We start from the raw sequence: 23,021 nt of genomic DNA, 5'->3' as shown, positions 1-23,021 counted from the left end.
GGGTGTCTGGGCCGGGAGGGGGGGCTCCGCGCCGCGCGGGCAGTGCGCGGAGGGGGTCGCGGCGGGGGCTTGGGGGTGCGGCCGGGCCAGAGCTCCCGTTCCCCGAGCAGCCGGCACGGGAGACACGGGGCACCGAAGGGGCCGGCGGGGCGGGGCGCGACTGGACTCTTCCGGTCAGTCTGAGCGTGTCCGGGCCGCGGGGCTGGCAGGTTTGGGGGGATTTGGGGGTTTGCGTGGGTCTGTGTCTCTCTCTAGTTGCGGCTTGTGGGTTTTCTGTCTCGCGGGGCTCTTTTGGCAGAGGAGGGCTTAGGGCTTCTCTTGTGGCTGCTGTGGCGTTCAGTGGTTATCGGGGGTTCTTGTGGTGTCTGGGGTTTCCGGGTTTGCTGGTTTCTTCGGCTCGGTGGTTATTTTGCTCTGGTCTTTTGCTGGTTTTCTGGTTTGGGTTTCTTTTGTGGTTTTAATTGGGTTTTTGGGGGTTCCGTGGCTCGCGGGGTTTCTATAATTTTTTATGGTAAATGAAAATGGAGCACAGGTTCTGCTCTGCCTTTTGTTTCCTTGTCAGCCTTTGTTGCCCTTGTGAAATGTCCAAGCCCATTGGAGACATTACTGTTTGGCTTGCTATTTGAGCTTTCTTCTTGGATACCTTGTACCCATTAAGTCCCCAAAAGTTTAAGAGTTGGGTGGTTACCCATCCAGAACCTGTTGTCCTTCTTGTGAGTCTTGGTCCTTCCCAGCCCTCCACTGACCCCTGCCCTTTCTTACTACTCCTCTGATTTTTTTTTTTTTTCCCCTTGCCTGTACTTCTCTATTGTACTGTCCTGCTCCCTTTTCTTCTCTCCCTTTCTCTTTCTTCATCTCCCTCTCCCTTTTCTTTTTCTCTCTGTGCTTTTTTCCTGCTTTCTCTTCCTCCTTTTTTCGTCTTCCATCTCTGTCCTGCAGGCCACTGCAGTTACTTTCCTTTTCCATCTCTTTGTCGTGATCTGCACCTGTCTTGTTTTCTCCAAAAATTTCTCTAGCCTGTTGTCTGGTGTTCTTTTTTTTTTTTTTCATTCTATATCTCACTGTCCCAGACAGCAAGCTGGCCCTTGAATATGCTTTATTCTCCATAAATGCAGGTGCTGTTGGCAGCAGTTCATGAAACGAGGGGCATCTCCAGCAGATCCTGTAGAAGACAGAGTTGCTGCCTGAGGAGAGCACGCCTCAAAGTGTGCATCGTCGGATTTGCGCTCGCTAGAGAGTATGGGACGAAGCTGGCATTGGCGTCCTGTCCAGCCAGTGTCAGGTGACACCCACTTTGCTGCGCACTGGTTACAGGAGGATCTAGAGTAATACAGATGTACTTCTCAGCGAAGGCAGCGAAGCAACACTTTCCTTTCAAACGGTGAGGCTGGTAAGGAAAGCGCAGTTTGTCTCTGACTGTCTCTATTCCCTTTGTCTCAGGGAGGCTGAATGAAAATGATGACTTCTTGACTGTGTTATCACACTGGGTGAGTAGGTGTGACATGCTGGAGCTGGATACTGAAGTTGAGTACGTGGTGGAATCGATGGATCTGTGTTTTCTGCATGGAGAAGGTAACCTGTCATTCGTTTATTTTTCTTAAAATGAAGCAAAGGACTAGGGAAGGTGGGTTCTTCTTCACAGCGCAGATTTTGATGACATTGTTGGAGTAGAAATCCATCCAAGGGTGGTCCTAAAGTTGGCAACATCAGTAGCATAACAAGAGAGTCTCATGGTTCCGCTGTAAAGTGGAAGTACAGAAAGCTGTTCAGCTCGCAGAGTGCAGGCCTGTGTGACCTGGGAATCTACTGATGGACTCTGCCTTATGAGGTGAGATATTTTCGATCGAGCAGGGGGAGTCATCGTGACTTAACAATGTGGTAGCTACACTTGTGATGGGCTCCTGCAGTTTTATCAGCTCTCGGACCCCGGAAGGCCTTCATCCTCCCTCCGTCTCTAGGATGAAAAGGCAAAAAATGCCATATTGTGAGGATGATTGAGTACAATTTTCTGCCGCTCCATAAATAACTTTGATACTTAGTATATGTTAGGAGTGCTTGTGGGAGCTTCAGCCTCTTCTCGAAGCAGTCCCGTCTGTCTAAAGCGCGTGCTTTTAAAAACATCTGTGTGTTACATACATTAGGAACTAAAACTGCAGCTTGATTTTCCTCCTCTAGGGCTGATTTTTCATAATTGCTTCACCCCGGTAACAGAAACGGATAGGCCCTGTTTCGTCAGGGTCAGTCCTGACCTCGTTTAAATGCTGCTGCAAAGCTTCAGTGTTTCAGTTTGCAAGCTGTAAAAATACTTTGTTAAAGATAAGAGTGCTTCTTGGAACTTAAGTGGTAGAACCACCTTCTCAATGGTAGCTTTTGCTGGCTTGCTTTTGTGCAATGTACATCTTTGCCATTGTGATTTAGCGTGCCTGATTGGTTTAGCATACAGACATTGGCACCCGCTGAGTTGATAAACAGGTCTTTCTCACTGTGCCATTTTTCCACTTCCTTTAATTGTATCTTTTTCAGTCTGTAACCACAGTTAATGTCTTTTTTTTTTTAAAAAAGCACACTACAGCAGCTTGCTTTGTTCATGTGTTCAAAAGATGTTTGTGGTTGCTTTTCCCCCAGTTGTTGCTTGGTTTTTTTTCCTCTTTAAATGCTTTCTGAAAGGTAGAACTGCATTTCCTTGTAGGGTGCACTTAGACTTTTTCCATGTTATCGGAGTTGTAAGAACATGTCAGTTTCAACACAGAAAAAAGGTCCAGCTTTTGCCACGAGGCTTTTGCCATTAGGGTTTAGCCTAATGTTGCCGAGGAAGCTTTCTTTCTGCTTCCCTCTAAGCCTTACTGTAAAAAAGAAAAAAAGCTGTCATGGGAAAGCCGGTTAAATCGGGCTCGGACCCCAGATTGTCACCGGTTTAATGCAATGAAAGTGTCCTGACTGGACTGAAGCACCCTAAAACACTTTGCGTGCTGCAGCATAAGAATGCAGATGGCTTATCACGCAGTAACTTGGGGATCAGCACCGTTTGCTGCCACTGGCAGAGGCTTTTTTCTTATTCCTTCTGACTGACACGGCCATAGGAGGTGCCTGTTTTGTGGCAGTAGTGCAGCAGCACCATCTCTCGACCCTGCTGCCTCAGACATTGCTTAGCCTCACTGCATTTTGTTTCCTGGTTTTGCTCGGCAGGACAAGTCCTGTTTGGCTGTCATTGCAGGGTTAGAGTGTAATATGAGGAAAGGAGGGTGTTGGCTTAGGAATTTCTGTTCCGCTTGCCACAGTTTTGCCACCAGTATTGCAGTTGGCGAGGTGGCTGTCGGGCGTGGGAATCGCGGGGGTGAGTCTCAGTGTGGGGACAGGTTTGTTGCTGACGCTTCAGCTGTTGGGGTTTTTGAGTTGCTGATGTGTGTTTTCTCATTCTACAGAACCACCTTCATGTTGCGTTCCAGGGAGTGTACTGTGGATGTACAGGAAAGATCTTTCCTGGTGAGACTGTCTATAACCACCGAAGATGTTCGCCAGCTCTGCGCTGAGAAGTTCGAGGTGGACAAGCCGGCAGAGTGCAGCCCGTTTCTTGTTGTCGACGACACCTGGCAGCAGCTGACGGAGCATACCTGCCCTCGGGAAATGAAGGCTGAGTTGCACAGCTGTCCCCAACCCCAGGTCTTCCACTTTGTCTACAAATGTGTTAACAGAGATCTGTGTGGTGCCATTTGTCACAATGATGACTCCACGTTTTAAAAGCAGCAGCTCGTCGTTGGATTTCTGTTCCTCTTGTTAACGGCTGAAAACATCTTTGTTGGCTGGCATTCCTTAGGAGCCGAGACTGGTCTTAAACCAGGATTGCCCAGTAAAAATCCCTTAGCCACATCAGGCATAGCTTAGAAAACCCCATGTAAATCGTGCACAGGGCCGGTTATGCAGACTATTCCACCAGCGTGTTTGAGCGAACAGCCACAAGACTCTGCTGCAGCATATCATATCGTGGCCCTCGGCAGGTTGTCTGCTGTGGTGTGCAAATGTCTTATTTTTTTTGCACCTGGCCTCTAGCCACATGTCATTTTGATTTATATACGTGTATGCTAGACAAGCATTGCAGTAAACTGGCTGGTGTTAGCTTGGGTTCGACTTGTCCCATTCAGGGCATCAGTTAACTCAGAATTACCTGGATGATTGATTGCATTCTTTCCTGTTTTTTTTTTGTTTTGTTTTTTTTTTAATTACAGAAAATTGTGGGGGTTTATTATAGACATCTTGCAGCAGTTGCAGGTAGACTGTCAGGGTCGTCTTCTAAAAATATTTTTTCAGCTGTAAAGAATTCAGTAATTATGCATGTGATTTTAACATTCAATATACAAGAATAAGTCTCTTTCGGGTTTTGGCGTATTGCATTTAAGGTCTCTATGGTTTCTCCTCTTTTCCTGTTACAGGTGAGTTCTTGGGAGCTTGTGGTACCTGTAAGAAGGTCGTAGTATCGGCGCTGGTGATTTCATTGCCTTTATCTGAACTGGATGTACTGTTACCTGGGTTAGTGTTTCTATCCATTGGTTTAGACAGCCTTGTGGGTAGGAAGAGGAAGTTGAAAGAAAAGGATGTAGAGAAGGGGCAGAGAAAGAACGCAGAGAACCGAGTTTAGGAGTAAAATGTGTTAGTCTGTCTGCTGGTGCAGGCTCCTCTCAGAAAATGAGCCAAGGAGGTTGGTAAGGTGTTTGTAGTTTTACTGATTTTTTTTTCTTTTTTCCTGGTTTTTGTGGCTATAGGGGTTGGGTGGGTTGGTTTTTTTACAGGGTCTGGGATTTGTGGGGTTAGTGTGGGCTTGTGAGGTTTTTCTGTTGGTTTGTTTTTTTTAACTGGGGTTCTAAGGGGGGGTTTTGGTTCTCTGCCTTTTGAAGGCTTTGGGGTTCTGTGGGTTGCGGGTTTGGGGGAGGGCTAGGGGCTTCTGTGGTGTTTTGAGTTCCCGCAGCTTTTCTTGTGGGGTCTGGGGTTTGTGTGTGTCTTTAATGGGGGTTTGTGGCTTCTTTGGTTTTTGGGCTTTGTGGGGGTTTCTAGTTTGTGGGAATTCTTTGGGTATTTTGGTTTGGTTTTTCTTAGGCTGAGAGGCTTTAGGAGGAAAGCCTGTTCTGAGCGTGGTGTTCTCCTTGTAACAGAAGCAGGGTCTCACTGTGGCATGCCAGCTGTCGTGGCTAACAAGGGAGCTTTTTTGTTTTGTGTTGTTATCAATATTACAAGAGTTCCACTTTGTAAAATGCTTTTGTGATGAGTTCAGGCTACGTCTTGCATCCATTGAAAGCAGTATTTACTGGGGCCGAGTCTTCCTGTTTGGAGCTGAGGAAGGAAGTATGGATTGAATAACAATGTATTGGTTTTTGACCTGCAGATGGTGGAAGAAAGTGAGGAAAGACTAACAGAAGAGCAGATTGAGTCACTTCTCCAGGCAGTCACCAGTCTTCTTCCAGGGGATCCAGAAGAACAGCCAAGAGACTTGGCAATGTTGGCTGAAGACGAAGGTGACCAAACCTTGGAGGCATCTCAGCCCAAAGCTGGCAACGGTTTCGACAGAGGAGAATCGGCTGACAATTTTCTGGGTTATACTTGGCAGCAGTTTACTGTTGTATTGGACATTGTTGTAAAATGCCTTAGAATTTTTATTATTCAGAGGTGATGAGGGAACCAGTTGTTTCCAAGAAAGCGTGGCCAAGGCCACTGTTGTTGTGGCATCTTTCCATCGATGGGGCTGGCAGCAGCTGAGTCAGGGCGGTTGGCTCTTTTTGGGGGACGATGGGGTCTTTACAGGGTCTCTTTTTGGTGGGGTCTAGGGCTTTTGGGGGGGGTTCTCTAAGGGGGGGTGTGGGGATCTTTATGGGGTCTCATTTTGGGGGGGATGTGAGGGGCTTGGGGGCGTCTTTAAGGAGTCTCAGGTTTTTTGGGGGGTGGTTAGGGTTCTTTATGGGGTCTGTTTGGGGGGTCTGGGTTTTTTGGGGGGGCTCTTTGGGGAGTTGGGGGGCCCTAAGGGCCTTTTTAGGGGATCGTGGGGGGGCTCTTTGGGGGGGGGGTGTGTCTCTGAGGGGTTCTGGGGGGGTCTCTCTAGGGTCTATTTTTGGGGTGTTGGGGGTTCCTTGGGGGGTCTTCTAGGGGGTCAGGGGCCAGGGTGGGGTTCGAGGGCTCTCAGAGGGGTCGCAGTAGGGTTGGGAGGGGGGTTGAATTCGCTGGAGGAGATGGGGGGTTGTTAATGAGCGCAGGTCAGCGGCAGACGGGTAATTAGTGGGGCAGGGGGAGCCGAAAAGGGCCGAGCAGAGGCGGAGAGATACGAGCAGAGGCGGAGAGATACGAGCACTGGCGGAAAGGCCCGAGCACTGGCGGAAAGGCCCGAGCGGGGATTCGAACACGGGGGTCCTCGGTGCTGCCGCCTTGCGGACACGCAGCGGTACTGCGCCCGGGTGGCGCAGCGCACGGAAGCCGCCGCGTTCTGCTGCCTCCGTGCACACTCGCCGCGTTCCTGCGCGGGTGCGCGCAGAGCCCGCTGCGTGCGGACTGCGGTCGGGCGGCGCAGCGCGAGCGGCAGGGCGCTTTAACGAGGGACGCCGCCATTGCGGGGCGGCCGCTCCCTCCCGGTGAGGGGGGGGTTCCGCCGCCCGTCGCGGGGTCGGCCGGGGCACTGTCAGGTCCGGGGAACCCCCGAAGGCGATGGGACTCCCTCGGGGGGGCAGATTTTGGGAGGGGGCGCGCGGGGGGGGGGGGTCACTGTCATGTGCGGGGATTCGAACACGGGGTGAGGTCGCCCATCCGGGCGCTGACCGAGCTGGTACCTGCTTAGCTTCCCGGACGGGGAAGCTGTGAGGTCACCGGACGCTCCCTCCCGGAGAGGCGCCGGTACCGCCCCCCCCCCCCCTCCCCCTCGCGGGATCGCTCGGTGCTGCCGCCTTGCGGACACGCAGCGGTACTGCGCCCGGGTGGCGCAGCGCACGGAAGCCGCAGCGTTCCGAAAGTTCCCTCCCGGTGAGGCGGGGTTTCCTTCGCCCGTCGCGGGGTCGGCCGGGGCACTGTCAGGTCCGGGGAACCCTCGAAGGTGATGGGACTCCCTCGGGGGGGGTCAGATTTTGGGAGGAGGGGCGCACGTGGCGGGGGCACTGTTAGGTGCGGGGATTCGAAGACGGGGGGAGGTCGCCCATCCGGGCGCTGACCGAACTGGTCCCTGCTTAGCTTCCCGAACGGGGCAGCTGTGCTGTGTAGCCCCCCCCCAAGCTCGCGCCCCCAAACGGGGGCCCGGAAGCCCCCGGCGGCCATTTTTCCGTCGGAGCCGCACGGAGATGGGCGCCGCCATGCTCGGAAGCCCCCCGGCCGCCTTTTAACCGCCGGAGCCGCACGGAGATGGGCGCCGCAATGCCCGGAAGCCCCCCGGCGGCCATTTTTCCGCCGTAGCCGCACGGAGATGGGCGCCGCCATGCCCGTAAGCCCCCCGGCCGCCTTTTAACCGCCGGAGCCGTACGGAGATGGGCGCCGCCATGCCCGGAAGCCCCCCGGCGGCCATTTTTCCGCCGTAGCCGCACGGAGATGGGCGCCGCCATGCCCGTAAGCCCCTCGGTCGCCATTTAACCGCCGGAGCCGTACGGAGATGGGCGCCGCCATGCCCGGAAGTCCTCCGGCGGCCATTTTTCCGCCGGAGCCGCACGGAGATGGGCGCCGCCATGCCCCGCTCCCTTGCGGGGGAGTATATCCCGGCATGCCCCGCTCCTTTCCGGGGCAGTATATCCCGGCATGCCCCGCTCCTTTCCGGGCAGTATAACCGCGGAGCTGCCACGAGGAGCCTGCCCGTGCTTTCCGGGGCGATGAGGGGGCCCGTCGGGATGCCGGCGCTCCCTCCCGGTGAGGCTCCGGTTCCGCCGCCCGTCGCGGGGTCGGCCGGGGCCGGGCGGTCGGCGGGTCGCGGCGCGAGTGGTCGCGGCGGGCCGGGGGTCGGTGCGGGGCGCGCGGGCGGCGAGGCGCCGCGCCTTCCACCCCCCCCCCAGCCGCGGCCGGCCTTCTGCCGGCGCCGGTCCGTGCCGGGACGTGTCTCCGCGGCGTCCGGCGGGGTGTCTGGGCCGGGAGGGGGGGCTCCGCGCCGCGCGGGCAGTGCGCGGAGGGGGTCGCGGCGGGGGCTTGGGGGTGCGGCCGGGCCAGAGCTCCCGTTCCCCGAGCAGCCGGCACGGGAGACACGGGGCACCGAAGGGGCCGGCGGGGCGGGGCGCGACTGGACTCTTCCGGTCAGTCTGAGCGTGTCCGGGCCGCGGGGCTGGCAGGTTTGGGGGGATTTGGGGGTTTGCGTGGGTCTGTGTCTCTCTCTAGTTGCGGCTTGTGGGTTTTCTGTCTCGCGGGGCTGTTTTGGCAGAGGAGGGCTTAGGGCTTCTCTTGTGGCTGCTGTGGCGTTCAGTGGTTATCGGGGGTTCTTGTGGTGTCTGGGGTTTCCGGGTTTGCTGGTTTCTTCGGCTCGGTGGTTATTTTGCTCTGGTCTTTTGCTGGTTTTCTGGTTTGGGTTTCTTTTGTGGTTTTAATTGGGTTTTTGGGGGTTCCGTGGCTCGCGGGGTTTCTATAATTTTTTATGGTAAATGAAAATGGAGCACAGGTTCTGCTCTGCCTTTTGTTTCCTTGTCAGCCTTTGTTGCCCTTGTGAAATGTCCAAGCCCATTGGAGACATTACTGTTTGGCTTGCTATTTGAGCTTTCTTCTTGGATACCTTGTACCCATTAAGTCCCCAAAAGTTTAAGAGTTGGGTGGTTACCCATCCAGAACCTGTTGTCCTTCTTGTGAGTCTTGGTCCTTCCCAGCCCTCCACTGACCCCTGCCCTTTCTTACTACTCCTCTGATTTTTTTTTTTTTTCCCCTTGCCTGTACTTCTCTATTGTACTGTCCTGCTCCCTTTTCTTCTCTCCCTTTCTCTTTCTTCATCTCCCTCTCCCTTTTCTTTTTCTCTCTGTGCTTTTTTCCTGCTTTCTCTTCCTCCTTTTTTCGTCTTCCATCTCTGTCCTGCAGGCCACTGCAGTTACTTTCCTTTTCCATCTCTTTGTCGTGATCTGCACCTGTCTTGTTTTCTCCAAAAATTTCTCTAGCCTGTTGTCTGGTGTTCTTTTTTTTTTTTTTCATTCTATATCTCACTGTCCCAGACAGCAAGCTGGCCCTTGAATATGCTTTATTCTCCATAAATGCAGGTGCTGTTGGCAGCAGTTCATGAAACGAGGGGCATCTCCAGCAGATCCTGCAGAAGACAGAGTTGCTGCCTGAGGAGAGCACGCCTCAAAGTGTGCATCGTCAGATTTGCGCTCGCTAGAGAGTATGGGACGAAGCTGGCATTGGCGTCCTGTCCAGCCAGTGTCAGGTGACACCCACTTTGCTGCGCACTGGTTACAGGAGGATCTAGAGTAATACAGATGTACTTCTCAGCGAAGGCAGCGAAGCAACACTTTCCTTTCAAACGGTGAGGCTGGTAAGGAAAGCGCAGTTTGTCTCTGACTGTCTCTATTCCCTTTGTCTCAGGGAGGCTGAATGAAAATGATGACTTCTTGACTGTGTTATCACACTGGGTGAGTAGGTGTGACATGCTGGAGCTGGATACTGAAGTTGAGTACGTGGTGGAATCGATGGATCTGTGTTTTCTGCATGGAGAAGGTAACCTGTCATTCGTTTATTTTTCTTAAAATGAAGCAAAGGACTAGGGAAGGTGGGTTCTTCTTCACAGCGCAGATTTTGATGACATTGTTGGAGTAGAAATCCATCCAAGGGTGGTCCTAAAGTTGGCAACATCAGTAGCATAACAAGAGAGTCTCATGGTTCCGCTGTAAAGTGGAAGTACAGAAAGCTGTTCAGCTCGCAGAGTGCAGGCCTGTGTGACCTGGGAATCTACTGATGGACTCTGCCTTATGAGGTGAGATATTTTCGATCGAGCAGGGGGAGTCATCGTGACTTAACAATGTGGTAGCTACACTTGTGATGGGCTCCTGCAGTTTTATCAGCTCTCGGACCCCGGAAGGCCTTCATCCTCCCTCCGTCTCTAGGATGAAAAGGCAAAAAATGCCATATTGTGAGGATGATTGAGTACAATTTTCTGCCGCTCCATAAATAACTTTGATACTTAGTATATGTTAGGAGTGCTTGTGGGAGCTTCAGCCTCTTCTCGAAGCAGTCCCGTCTGTCTAAAGCGCGTGCTTTTAAAAACATCTGTGTGTTACATACATTAGGAACTAAAACTGCAGCTTGATTTTCCTCCTCTAGGGCTGATTTTTCATAATTGCTTCACCCCGGTAACAGAAACGGATAGGCCCTGTTTCGTCAGGGTCAGTCCTGACCTCGTTTAAATGCTGCTGCAAAGCTTCAGTGTTTCAGTTTGCAAGCTGTAAAAATACTTTGTTAAAGATAAGAGTGCTTCTTGGAACTTAAGTGGTAGAACCACCTTCTCAATGGTAGCTTTTGCTGGCTTGCTTTTGTGCAATGTACATCTTTGCCATTGTGATTTAGCGTGCCTGATTGGTTTAGCATACAGACATTGGCACCCGCTGAGTTGATAAACAGGTCTTTCTCACTGTGCCATTTTTCCACTTCCTTTAATTGTATCTTTTTCAGTCTGTAACCACAGTTAATGTCTTTTTTTTTTTAAAAAAGCACACTACAGCAGCTTGCTTTGTTCATGTGTTCAAAAGATGTTTGTGGTTGCTTTTCCCCCAGTTGTTGCTTGGTTTTTTTTCCTCTTTAAATGCTTTCTGAAAGGTAGAACTGCATTTCCTTGTAGGGTGCACTTAGACTTTTTCCATGTTATCGGAGTTGTAAGAACATGTCAGTTTCAACACAGAAAAAAGGTCCAGCTTTTGCCACGAGGCTTTTGCCATTAGGGTTTAGCCTAATGTTGCCGAGGAAGCTTTCTTTCTGCTTCCCTCTAAGCCTTACTGTAAAAAAGAAAAAAAGCTGTCATGGGAAAGCCGGTTAAATCGGGCTCGGACCCCAGATTGTCACCGGTTTAATGCAATGAAAGTGTCCTGACTGGACTGAAGCACCCTAAAACACTTTGCGTGCTGCAGCATAAGAATGCAGATGGCTTATCACGCAGTAACTTGGGGATCAGCACCGTTTGCTGCCACTGGCAGAGGCTTTTTTCTTATTCCTTCTGACTGACACGGCCATAGGAGGTGCCTGTTTTGTGGCAGTAGTGCAGCAGCACCATCTCTCGACCCTGCTGCCTCAGACATTGCTTAGCCTCACTGCATTTTGTTTCCTGGTTTTGCTCGGCAGGACAAGTCCTGTTTGGCTGTAATTGCAGGGTTAGAGTGTAATATGAGGAAAGGAGGGTGTTGGCTTAGGAATTTCTGTTCCGCTTGCCACAGTTTTGCCACCAGTATTGCAGTTGGCGAGGTGGCTGTCGGGCGTGGGAATCGCGGGGGTGAGTCTCAGTGTGGGGACAGGTTTGTTGCTGACGCTTCAGCTGTTGGGGTTTTTGAGTTGCTGATGTGTGTTTTCTCATTCTACAGAACCACCTTCATGTTGCGTTCCAGGGAGTGTACTGTGGATGTACAGGAAAGATCTTTCCTGGTGAGACTGTCTATAACCACCGAAGATGTTCGCCAGCTCTGCGCTGAGAAGTTCGAGGTGGACAAGCCGGCAGAGTGCAGCCCGTTTCTTGTTGTCGACGACACCTGGCAGCAGCTGACGGAGCATACCTGCCCTCGGGAAATGAAGGCTGAGTTGCACAGCTGTCCCCAACCCCAGGTCTTCCACTTTGTCTACAAATGTGTTAACAGAGATCTGTGTGGTGCCATTTGTCACAATGATGACTCCACGTTTTAAAAGCAGCAGCTCGTCGTTGGATTTCTGTTCCTCTTGTTAACGGCTGAAAACATCTTTGTTGGCTGGCATTCCTTAGGAGCCGAGACTGGTCTTAAACCAGGATTGCCCAGTAAAAATCCCTTAGCCACATCAGGCATAGCTTAGAAAACCCCATGTAAATCGTGCACAGGGCCGGTTATGCAGACTATTCCACCAGCGTGTTTGAGCGAACAGCCACAAGACTCTGCTGCAGCATATCATATCGTGGCCCTCGGCAGGTTGTCTGCTGTGGTGTGCAAATGTCTTATTTTTTTTGCACCTGGCCTCTAGCCACATGTCATTTTGATTTATATACGTGTATGCTAGACAAGCATTGCAGTAAACTGGCTGGTGTTAGCTTGGGTTCGACTTGTCCCATTCAGGGCATCAGTTAACTCAGAATTACCTGGATGATTGATTGCATTCTTTCCTGTTTTTTTTTTTGTTTTGTTTTTTTTTTAATTACAGAAAATTGTGGGGGTTTATTATAGACATCTTGCAGCAGTTGCAGGTAGACTGTCAGGGTCGTCTTCTAAAAATATTTTTTCAGCTGTAAAGAATTCAGTAATTATGCATGTGATTTTAACATTCAATATACAAGAATAAGTCTCTTTCGGGTTTTGGCGTATTGCATTTAAGGTCTCTATGGTTTCTCCTCTTTTCCTGTTACAGGTGAGTTCTTGGGAGCTTGTGGTACCTGTAAGAAGGTCGTAGTATCGGCGCTGGTGATTTCATTGCCTTTATCTGAACTGGATGTACTGTTACCTGGGTTAGTGTTTCTATCCATTGGTTTAGACAGCCTTGTGGGTAGGAAGAGGAAGTTGAAAGAAAAGGATGTAGAGAAGGGGCAGAGAAAGAACGCAGAGAACCGAGTTTAGGAGTAAAATGTGTTAGTCTGTCTGCTGGTGCAGGCTCCTCTCAGAAAATGAGCCAAGGAGGTTGGTAAGGTGTTTGTAGTTTTACTGATTTTTTTTTTTTTTTCCTGGTTTTTGTGGCTATAGGGGTTGGGTGGGTTGGTTTTTTTACAGGGTCTGGGATTTGTGGGGTTAGTGTGGGCTTGTGAGGTTTTTCTGTTGGTTTGTTTTTTTTAACTGGGGTTCTAAGGGGGGGTTTTGGTTCTCTGCCTTTTGAAGGCTTTGGGGTTCTGTGGGTTGCGGGTTTGGGGGAGGGCTAGGGGCTTCTGTGGTGTTTTGAGTTCCCGCAGCTTTTCTTGTGGGGTCTGGGGTTTGTGTGTGTCTTTAATGGGGGTTTGTGGCTTCTTTGGTTTTTGGGCTTTGTGGGGGTTTCTAGTTTGTGGGAATTCTTTGGGTATTTTGGTTTGGTTTTTCTTAGGCTGAGAGGCTTTAGGAGGAAAGCCTGTTCTGAGCGTGGTGTTCTCCTTGTAACAGAAGCAGGGTCTCACTGTGGCATGCCAGCTGTCGTGGCTAACAAGGGAGCTTTTTTGTTTTGTGTTGTTATCAATATTACAAGAGTTCCACTTTGTAAAATGCTTTTGTGATGAGTTCAGGCTACGTCTTGCATCCATTGAAAGCAGTATTTACTGGGGCCGAGTCTTCCTGTTTGGAGCTGAGGAAGGAAGTATGGATTGAATAACAATGTATTGGTTTTTGACCTGCAGATGGTGGAAGAAAGTGAGGAAAGACTAACAGAAGAGCAGATTGAGTCACTTCTCCAGGCAGTCACCAGTCTTCTTCCAGGGGATCCAGAAGAACAGCCAAGAGACTTGGCAATGTTGGCTGAAGACGAAGGTGACCAAACCTTGGAGGCATCTCAGCCCAAAGCTGGCAACGGTTTCGACAGAGGAGAATCGGCTGACAATTTTCTGGGTTATACTTGGCAGCAGTTTACTGTTGTATTGGACATTGTTGTAAAATGCCTTAGAATTTTTATTATTCAGAGGTGATGAGGGAACCAGTTGTTTCCAAGAAAGCGTGGCCAAGGCCACTGTTGTTGTGGCATCTTTCCATCGATGGGGCTGGCAGCAGCTGAGTCAGGGCGGTTGGCTCTTTTTGGGGGACGATGGGGTCTTTACAGGGTCTCTTTTTGGTGGGGTCTAGGGCTTTTGGGGGGGGTTCTCTAAGGGGGGGTGTGGGGTTCTTTGAGGGGATCTTTATGGGGTCTCATTTTGGGGGGGATGTGAGGGGCTTGGGGGCGTCTTTAAGGAGTCTCAGGTTTTTTGGGGGGTGGTTAGGGTTCTTTATGGGGTCTGTTTGGGGGGTCTGGGTTTTTTGGGGGGGCTCTTTGGGGAGTTGGGGGGCCCTAAGGGCCTTTTTAGGGGATCGTGGGGGGGCTCTTTGGGGGGGGGGTGTGTCTCTGAGGGGTTCTGGGGGGGTCTCTCTAGGGTCTATTTTTGGGGTGTTGGGGGTTCCTTGGGGGGTCTTCTAGGGGGTCAGGGGCCAGGGTGGGGTTCGAGGGCTCTCAGAGGGGTCGCAGTAGGGTTGGGAGGGGGGTTGAATTCGCTGGAGGAGATGGGGGGTTGTTAATGAGCGCAGGTCAGCGGCAGACGGGTAATTAGTGGGGCAGGGGGAGCCGAAAAGGGCCGAGCAGAGGCGGAGAGATACGAGCAGAGGCGGAGAGATACGAGCACTGGCGGAAAGGCCCGAGCACTGGCGGAAAGGCCCGAGCGGGGATTCGAACACAGGGGTCCTCGGTGCTGCCGCCTTGCGGACACGCAGCGGTACTGCGCCCGGGTGGCGCAGCGCACGGAAGCCGCCGCGTTCTGCTGCCTCCGTGCACACTCGCCGCGTTCCTGCGCGGGTGCGCGCAGAGCCCGCTGCGTGCGGACTGCGGCAGGGCGGCGCAGCGCGAGCGGCAGGGCGCTTTAACGAGGGACGCCGCCATTGCGGGGCGGCCGCTCCCTCCCGGTGAGGGGGGGGGGTTCCGCCGCCCGTCGCGGGGTCGGCCGGGGCACTGTCAGGTCCGGGGAACCCCCGAAGGCGATGGGACTCCCTCGAGGGGGCAGATTTTGGGAGGGGGCGCGCGGGGGGGGGGCGGTCACTGTCATGTGCGGGGATTCGAACACGGGGTGAGGTCGCCCATCCGGGCGCTGACCGAGCTGGTACCTGCTTAGCTTCCCGAACGGGGCAGCTGTGCTGTGTAGCCCCCCCAAGCTCGCGCCCCCAAACGGGGGCCCGGAAGCCCCCCGGCGGCCATTTTTCCGTCGGAGCCGCACGGAGATGGGCGCCGCCATGCTCGGAAGCCCCCCGGCCGCCTTTTAACCGCCGGAGCCGCACGGAGATGGGCGCCGCCATGCCCGGAAGCCGCCCGGCGGCCATTTTTCCGCCGTAGCCGCACGGAGATGGGCGCCGCCATGCCCGGAAGCCCCCGGCCGCCTTTTAACCGCCGGAGCCGTACGGAGATGGGCGCCGCCATGCCCGGAAGCCCCCCGGCGGCCATTTTTCCGCCGGAGCCGCACGGAGATGGGCGCCGCCATGCCCGTAAGCCCCTCGGTCGCCATTTAACCGCCGGAGCCGCACGGAGATGGGCGCCGCCATGCCCGGAAGACCCCCGGCGGCCATTTTTCCGCCGGAGCCGCACGGAGATGGGCGCCGCCATGCCCGGAAGCCCCCCGGCGGCCATTTAACCGCCGGAGCCGTACGGAGATGGGCGCCGCCATGCCCGGAAGCCCCCCGGCGGACATTTAATCGCCGGAGCCGCACGGAGATGGGCGCCGCCATGCCCGGAAGCCCCCCGGCGGCCATTTTTCCGCCGGAGCCGCACGGAAATGGGCGCCGCCATGCCCGGAAGCCCCCCGGCGGCCATTTTTCCGCCGGAGCCGCAGGGAGATGGGCGCCGCCATGCCCGGACAGCCATTTTACCCCCGAAGTACCACAGACAACTTCATCTTTATGCTCGGAAGATGTCTGACGGCCATTTTACTGGAGAGATATCGTAGGGTTTTATGTTGTCTTACTAGCTTCTTTTTCCCAGTCATCAATTGCTCCCTCTCTGCTCTTTAGTATGTCATAGTTGTTTTGTGTGTGTGCTCGGGGACGAGGTTGAGTTGGGAGAGGTTGAATTTTTTTTTTTTTAGGTGAGTTGAGGGTTTGTGTGGAGTTTTTTTGTTGTTTGTGAGTTTTTTTTGGGGTTTGTGTGTTTATTTGCGTCTAGGGTTTGTGTAAATTTTTTGGTTTTTTTTTTTAAATTGGTTTTTGGTTTTTGCGTTGGTGGATTGTGTGTGCTTGTGGGTTTTGGCAGTTTGTAGGGTGTCCTGGTTCAGCCCCAGGCAGCAGCTGATCTCCACATGCCGCTCGCTCCCCCCTACCACAGCAGGAATGACAGAATTACTCGGTTGGGAAAGACTTTTGAGATCATGGAGTCCAACCATACCTGTCCTCTACTAAACCAGGAGAAACACACAAAGGCGTCACGGGCTGGGATAAGGTGAGTTTACGGACACGGCACAGTGAGGGGAGCAACAACAGAGTCTGTGACCGAAAACATAGACAAACATAGAAAACATATCAGCCTCTGATAACTTAGAGTACTTCATGGATGCTGGACCACACACAGACTGTGTCAGCACCACACAGCCCCACTCCTCCTTGACCTGCCCCTTTTATGGGTGGTGTAGTGTCACGTGGTATGGAAAGCAGTCTGGGCCACCTCAGGTCAACTGTGCTGGCTCCTTGTGAAACTTAACTCTGTCCTGGCTGGAACCAGGACAGGGTTTACTTTGGTTGTGGCTATTTTTGCTTACTTGTTTTGTTCATCTCTCTCTGACTGACTGTCCCTATTTTTTAATTTTTTCCTCTACCTGTCTAAGACAGTATGGACTTTTTCCTGCCTCTCTTCCTATCTGCCTGCTGCTTCTTTCTCCGTATCTGACAAGCTCCCTGTCTCCATCTTTCTCTGGCCGTCCCCTTCCCCATGTCCTGCTTTCTTGCTACAGCCCAGCTATCACACTGGCACCACTTTTCTAACATTCTGTACTCTAGTGTTCTGCTCCTCAATTGTTGGTAGCGTCTTCCACCTTGGCATAGCAGCCCATATCTCCAGCAGCCTGCTAGGCCAGCTGTCCGTTTCCCACTGGACTGCGGAGCACAGCTCTGGGAACGAGTGCTGAGGTACCTTGGAGTGGCCTCTGGAACAAAGTGACTCCCAGGACTGGTTCCATGCTGAATAAACACCTGCAGCCTTTGACCTCCTGGCTGCATCTGCTTGTCCTTTGTCCTGGGGAAAGGGCTTTGAGGGAGGCCAGGGGATGAGCTGTTGAGGATCAGGCAGTGCCACTGGCCCCATCTGCCCTGCCCCCATCTCTTTCCCATGCTGCTGTGATTTTCTTTGCTTCCCTTTACCTTTTCTCTTCTCTCTTTTCTTCTGCCCTGCTTCCTCTTTCTCTATCCCTCTTGTACTCATTCTCCCTTTTATTTTAACCTTTATGCTTTTGCCCTGCTTTCTCTCAGCATTTTTTCCTCATCCTCTATCTCGGTCCTGTAGCTGCTCATTGTTTCTTCTTTTTCCATTTCTTTGCCCTGAACTGCATCAATCTATCTTCTTTTTTCTTTTTCTCTTTCTCACCTTTCCATATCCCCCTGCCTCCCCCTGCACCCCTCTCCTATCCCCCTATCCCCCACCACTCCTACCACCCTTTTTTTTTACTTGTTCTTTTCCTCTCTATACCTGTACATGCCACTCCATGTCCTGGCTTTTTATCTCTCTCTCCCCCCCCGCCCTCAATTTCTCTTTTCATTTTTATCTTTATCCTTCTCTCTGCAGTTTGGTGTCATTTTCATTCTACATCTCACTGGTCTTCTCTCTTACTCTCTCTGAGCCTTAGTCCTGCTTTCTGTTCCTGTTTCTGTTTTTTCCTCTCCTGTTCCATCTTTCTGTCATTTTTCACTGGCACTTTCATTGGCTCTCTCCCAGCATCCTCCTCTGAGTCCACCTGTTTTTTGTATTGTCACACTTTTTATCTACCTGTCCCTCACATGTTTTCTGTGCCCTTTGTTGTGTCTTTCTGTCTTTCCTTGTCCCTCTGGCCTTCTGCCAGTGATGGTGATGTGTTTTTTTTCCTCATCCTCCCCCCCCCCCACCCCCCCACCCCCTTTGTCCATCTCTCTGCCTCGGTCCTGTTACTGTCCTGCTCTCTCTCCATCTCTAATATTTCATTCTAATGCCTTTCCTGTCCATTTTCTTTTCTTCCCTAACTTTATGTCTGTACATTTCCACCCCACTGGCTGTCCTATCATTTGTTGCTATATCCTCCTGCCCAGTTCACTGTCCCATTATTCCCTCCTGTCCTGCTTCCTGGTCTATTTTTCTTCTACCACAGTTCATCACTGTTTTTTCCCTTCCATTTCTTTGGTTTGATTTGTCTCTCTCTTCTCCGCCCAGCACCGCCTCCCTGCCCCACCTCCTTCTGACTTGTTCTGTACTTTTCTCTTCTTCCTGCCTTTTTTCTTTCTTTTCTTTTTAATCTATGTGTTCTGCTCCCTTCTTGTCATTTCCTTTCCCTCATTTCTGCTCTCTGACCGTGTTTTTCTTTTGCCACATCCCTGCAGGTCTCCTCATGCCTTTTGAATTATTTTCCATCTTGTTGTCCTTTCTCCTGTACCTCTTTATGTGTTCCTTAATAATGCTCATTTTTTTTTCTCCTGCTGTTCCTCTGTTTTGTTCCCCGTTGCTGTATTTTCATTCTCTGTGTCTGCTGCTCCAGTAACAGCTGACAAGTTGTCCTCAAGGAAGGGTTACTGTACAGACACCAAGCCCCAGAGCAGACTCACTTCTGGGCTTTACACACACTAATCAATAACCACTTGCTGTCCCTTTTGCACTCATGGCTGTGTTTGTAGTCCTTTGTGCTTGCAAGTAGCTGTCACAGAGTCAGGTTACACAGTGAGTATAAGGGCCACTGCTGCAGCTGTGGGCTGGTGCCAGAGGAGCCTGGCAGGGGGTGGGTGGGCAGTGAGGGTGATGAAGAAGGCCCCTCTCTGTAAAAGGGCTACAGTTGTCATTAGCATCGATTGGGGAAACAGTGGCATCTCAAAATGCTCTGGCAGAAGATGGGATTGTTGTCTGAGGAGAGATACAGTCCTCTCTATGGATGAATTGCTTGTTCTTTCCCTCTCTTGTTTGCAGCATCTCATTTTTTGTGTCCTCATTTGTCATTCTTTCATCTGGGATAGAGTTAGTTTTCTTTCTAGCAGATGGTATAGTGTGATGTTTTGTATTTAGGATAAGAACAATGGTGATATATCACTAGTATTTTAGTTCTTGCCAAGCAGTCAAGGGTTCCTGAGTGTCTCATAGCAGCTAGCTGACAAGAAGGTTAGGGGCACCTGAGAAGTCAGAAATGGACAGGGCCAGGACAGCTGCCTGGAACTGGCCAAAGGGATAATCCAAGTGTATGATATCATACTCTGAGTATAACTGAGGGGGGCAGGCAACTCAGGAGCATTGGCTCTGGCTGGTGAACAGTTGTGCTGTGTATTGCTTGTACATTCTTTTATTATTACTATTGTCTTTAATTTTTTTCCTATTAAACTGTTTCTATCTCAAGCCATGAGTTTTATGCTTTTCTTTTTGATCACCTTCCCCCCCCCCCTCACTGGAGAGGAGTAAACCAGCAAATGGCTGTGTAGTTAACTCTCTACCAGGTTAAATCCATCTCTCATTAGCCACATCCTGCTTTCATCTCCTTGTCTCACAACTCTTTTCTACATCCTGCTATCCTTCCTCCTGCTTTTCATTTTTCTCTCTCTGTCTTCTGCTGTATTTGGGTGCCGAGCCTTGTATCCAACTCACTACCAGGATTTGTTATGTGCACTAAGGAGTAAAATTTTCCTGTCACTTCTGGATGTGTTTGCAGCCCTCGGATGCAGAGCCTGTGGCTGTGGACAGGTGCAGGGATGATGTGCTGGATGATGTGCTGTGTGGCTACAGCTGGGGCAGCCCCAGGCATGGCCAATGAGGCTGAGGGAGGGGCCAGCCCTGGTCCATGAAGGGGCTCCAGCTGTACAAATAAAAACTATTTACATACCAAGTTGCAGCATCAATATGACAGATGCAGTAAAAGTGGCAATTATTGGTTTCAGTAAGAGTCCCTTTCTCCATTCAGCACTTTGCAATCCATCAATTTAAGTCAGAAAACCCATTCCTGCCTTTGAATCTTCTGCAGACAGGACTCTCCCCTTTCCCAGGGGACTGTGGGAAGGGTGGTGGGTGGGGCCAGGGGTATATGAGCAGCTGGCCTTGGCCTAGGCTGCTTACTTTCCTGAAGGTTTTCTTTGGGGTTAGTGCTCTCTCTGTCTTTTGGCAGATGGAGCTTTGTAGTTGGCTTGGCTTTTTAGGAACGTGTATCTGCGATGGCTTGGCTGTTTGGGGAGATATATCTGAGGTAAGAACTTCAGGTTAAGCAGCATGTATATAATGGAAAGCATCTTTGTGTGTAGTTTTGAGTGTTTATGTTTTCAGGGGATTGTAAAGTGACTTTTTTATTATTATTTTTGCTTTGTTCTGTATGCTGTAAGCTGTGAGTATTGTTTCTAACAGGCCTAATGATGAGATTTTTCTAGTTGGGATTAGGGCGAGCATCTTGTCCACGTACTGAGTTTTAGTCTTTTCCTATAAAGTAATGGGTATCAAAGGTGTAGTATCTTCTGGGTTTCAGGACAGCTCATGGCTTTCCTGGATGTTCCCAGAGTCACAGGGTTTTGTGACTTTTCTTGTGGGGTCTGAGGTTTGTGGGTGTTTCTAAATGGGTTTTTTAGCTTCTTTGGGTTTTGGGCTTTGTGGGGGTTCTTTGGGTATTTTAGTCTGTTCATTTTTCCTGTTGCCAGCTTTTAACTGGTGGAGAGAAGCATCAAGGTGGTGAAGGTCTCTTGCTAGTGTTAGAAGCTGGTAGGGAGTTGCTTTTTCTGCTGCCGTGCAGATCTCTACCTGCCTCCTGCCCATTCCTTTTTCTTTTTTTCCCCAACATGGAGAAAGGAGACTGAGGAGGGAGACCTCCTCATATTCTATGGCTTCCTTATGGGGGGAGGCACTGGTTTCTCTTTGGTGACTAGTGACTGAACCTGAGGGAATGTTGTGAAGCTGCAACAGGGGTTGTTTAGGTTGGATATTAGGAAGAGGCTCTTTACTCATAGGACGGTCAGGCATTGGAACAGGCTTTTCAGGGAAGTGGTCACAGCACCCCACTTGATTGAGGTCAAGTGTCTGGATGATGCACTGAGTCAGATGCTCTGACTTGGCTGGTCCTGTGTGGAGCAAGGAGTTGGACTTGATGATCCTTATGGGTCCCTTCCAACTCAGGATATTCTACGATCATCTGCTTCTTTCTTGCTCTCTCTGCCAGCCCATCTACCTTTCCGGTTCCCCAAATCTTAAATATTAATCTCTTGCCACATCTGTCTGTGCCACTTTGCCTGATAATCAGTCTTTCATTCCAAATATGGGGTTTTAAAAAAGTTTTATTTATTTTGTATTGTATTTTTAGGGGGTTGTAAGATGGCCCTATACAATTATCTATTGGTCTTTGGTTCTAAATGTGTGGTGTTTTACTGACTTTCCTGACCATACAGAAGATAGAACCTCACCTTTTATTAACTAACATTGCTCTGTAATGTTTAAGTCCTGAGCATCGCTTCTCCTAGCAGGCGCAATGATGAGATTGTCTAGGTGGGGTTAGGATGAGCCTTTTATCTGCCTGTAGAGCCTTAGTCTTTCCCAACAAAATAACGGGGACCAAATACGTAGCATTTTCCCGGTTCCTGGTCAGCTCACAACATTCCTAACAGTTCCCAGAGCACCGTGGGTTTTTTTCTAGCTCATTTGGAGGTCACAGCAGGCCCCTCATGGACTATAAGCATTAGCCCTTTATTAAGGCAGAGTAGAGAATGTTTTTAGCAAGAATCCTTTTCTCCATTCAGCATTGATTCTCTGATAAACAACTTGGGTCACAAGAGCCACACCTGCTCCTCCAGCTGCTTTTAATCCCTCTGCAGGCAGCATCATCCCCTTTCCCAGGCCACTGTGGGAAGGGCAGTGGGTGGAGCCTGGGGTATATAAGGCACCTGCCTTGCCTTTGGCAGCTCATTCTACTCTCTGTCTCCTGTCAGTGTGTTCTGGTTTTCATTCTGCAGCTGAAGCATTGGAGTTGCTGCTGTTGTCTTGGTTCGTGCATTCAAGGTAAGTGTTTTGCAACTAGCTAAGTGTGGCCAGTGTCTACCTAGTCAAATGTACTTATTGATGAAGCTTGACTTGCGTTTAGTTTGTGTCTTTTGTGTTGCCTTTGCCAGGGCAACTCAATCCTATCAGGTTAGCTGTCGGTCTTTTGCTTCTGGGTGCACGGCATTTTACCGGCGTTCCTGACCTTGCACAAGATGGACTGTTGGGGTTTTATTTCACCAGCTTTGCTCTTTAAACCGTAAGCCGTTAGCACCACTTCTGTTACTAGGTCTGATGATAAGCTTATCCGGCTAGGGCTTGAGTAAGCTGCTTGCTTGCGTATAGGCTTTTAGCATTTCCTAATAAAGTCATGGGTATCAAAGGCAACTCTCTTCCGGGTTACGGGACAGTTTATGGCTTTTCCTCATTGTTCTCAGAACTGTGATCCTTTTAGAACCAGCGCAGTTTGCAGCAGGTCCTTTGTTGGCTATAAGTATTGGGACTTGATTTCTCCTACGGCATGTTACTGGCTTTAGACTTTGGTGGAAGGCGTTGTACGCAATACCCGAAGCGTGGCTCCATTGAGCAGATCCCGTCAGTGAAGGTCTAACTGCTGTTTCTTACGTTTTACAGGTGGCACCTGAGGGTCGCCTCCAGTGTGCATCTCCGTTTCAAGAATGGATTTGGGATCCCTGGACTTTTCAATGCTAAGTCGAGGGAGTAGGAGAAAAGGGCAAGATGGGGAGCGGCAGTGGAGAGGGTGCCTGCGTTGCAGGTGAGTTATAGGCATCCCTTGTTTATTTTATAGCCCTGGCACAAACCTTGGCGCAGGCACCTGTAAATGGCGGAGGCTGTGAGCGATCGGTCAGGTAAGGGAATGGGAGATGGGAACAGGTTTTGGGCAGTCTCTTGGCATGTGGCCTTCTGCTTTGTTTCCTGCAGGCCCATAGATAGCATCGTTGGGACATAGCCACGTGTCTGAGCGCACTGAGAAGGTGAAGCGGTTGTCGTCTGTGTTGGTGTCTAACACCAAAGCATGATATGGCAGGTAGATGGAGCGTTTGGCTCTGATTTTGTAGGTGCTGCGCAGCCAC

At 51.0% G+C, this 23,021-nt stretch overlaps 2 long non-coding RNA genes across 4 annotated transcripts; both read left to right on the top strand.

Moving 5' to 3' along the window:
• Positions 1-1,264: 1,264 nt before the first annotated feature.
• On the top strand, positions 1,265-5,692 carry LOC311199524. Of its 2 annotated transcripts, XR_014617767.1 has the most exons (4): positions 1,265-1,572; positions 3,423-3,660; positions 4,428-4,524; positions 5,375-5,692. It is a non-coding gene; the product is annotated as an uncharacterized lncRNA (long non-coding RNA). The 2 variants fall into 2 exon arrangements; XR_014617768.1 differs by lacking the exon at positions 1,265-1,572 and having other exon boundaries at positions 2,765-3,660.
• Positions 5,693-9,317: 3,625 nt separating this feature from the next.
• On the top strand, positions 9,318-13,675 carry LOC311199322. 2 transcript variants are annotated; one of them, XR_014617754.1, is made up of 4 exons: positions 9,318-9,636; positions 11,487-11,724; positions 12,493-12,589; positions 13,439-13,675. It is a non-coding gene; the product is annotated as an uncharacterized lncRNA (long non-coding RNA). The 2 variants fall into 2 exon arrangements; XR_014617755.1 differs by lacking the exon at positions 9,318-9,636 and having other exon boundaries at positions 10,829-11,724.
• The last annotated feature ends 9,346 nt before the right edge of the window (positions 13,676-23,021 follow it).

The sequence above is a fragment of the Gallinula chloropus genome, assembly GCF_964237585.1.
Source record: "Gallinula chloropus genome assembly, chromosome: 20".
Classification (NCBI taxonomy): domain Eukaryota; kingdom Metazoa; phylum Chordata; class Aves; order Gruiformes; family Rallidae; genus Gallinula; species Gallinula chloropus.
The sequence above is the reverse complement of the archived record's forward strand: the minus strand, read 5'-3'. Positions and strand labels throughout refer to the sequence as shown.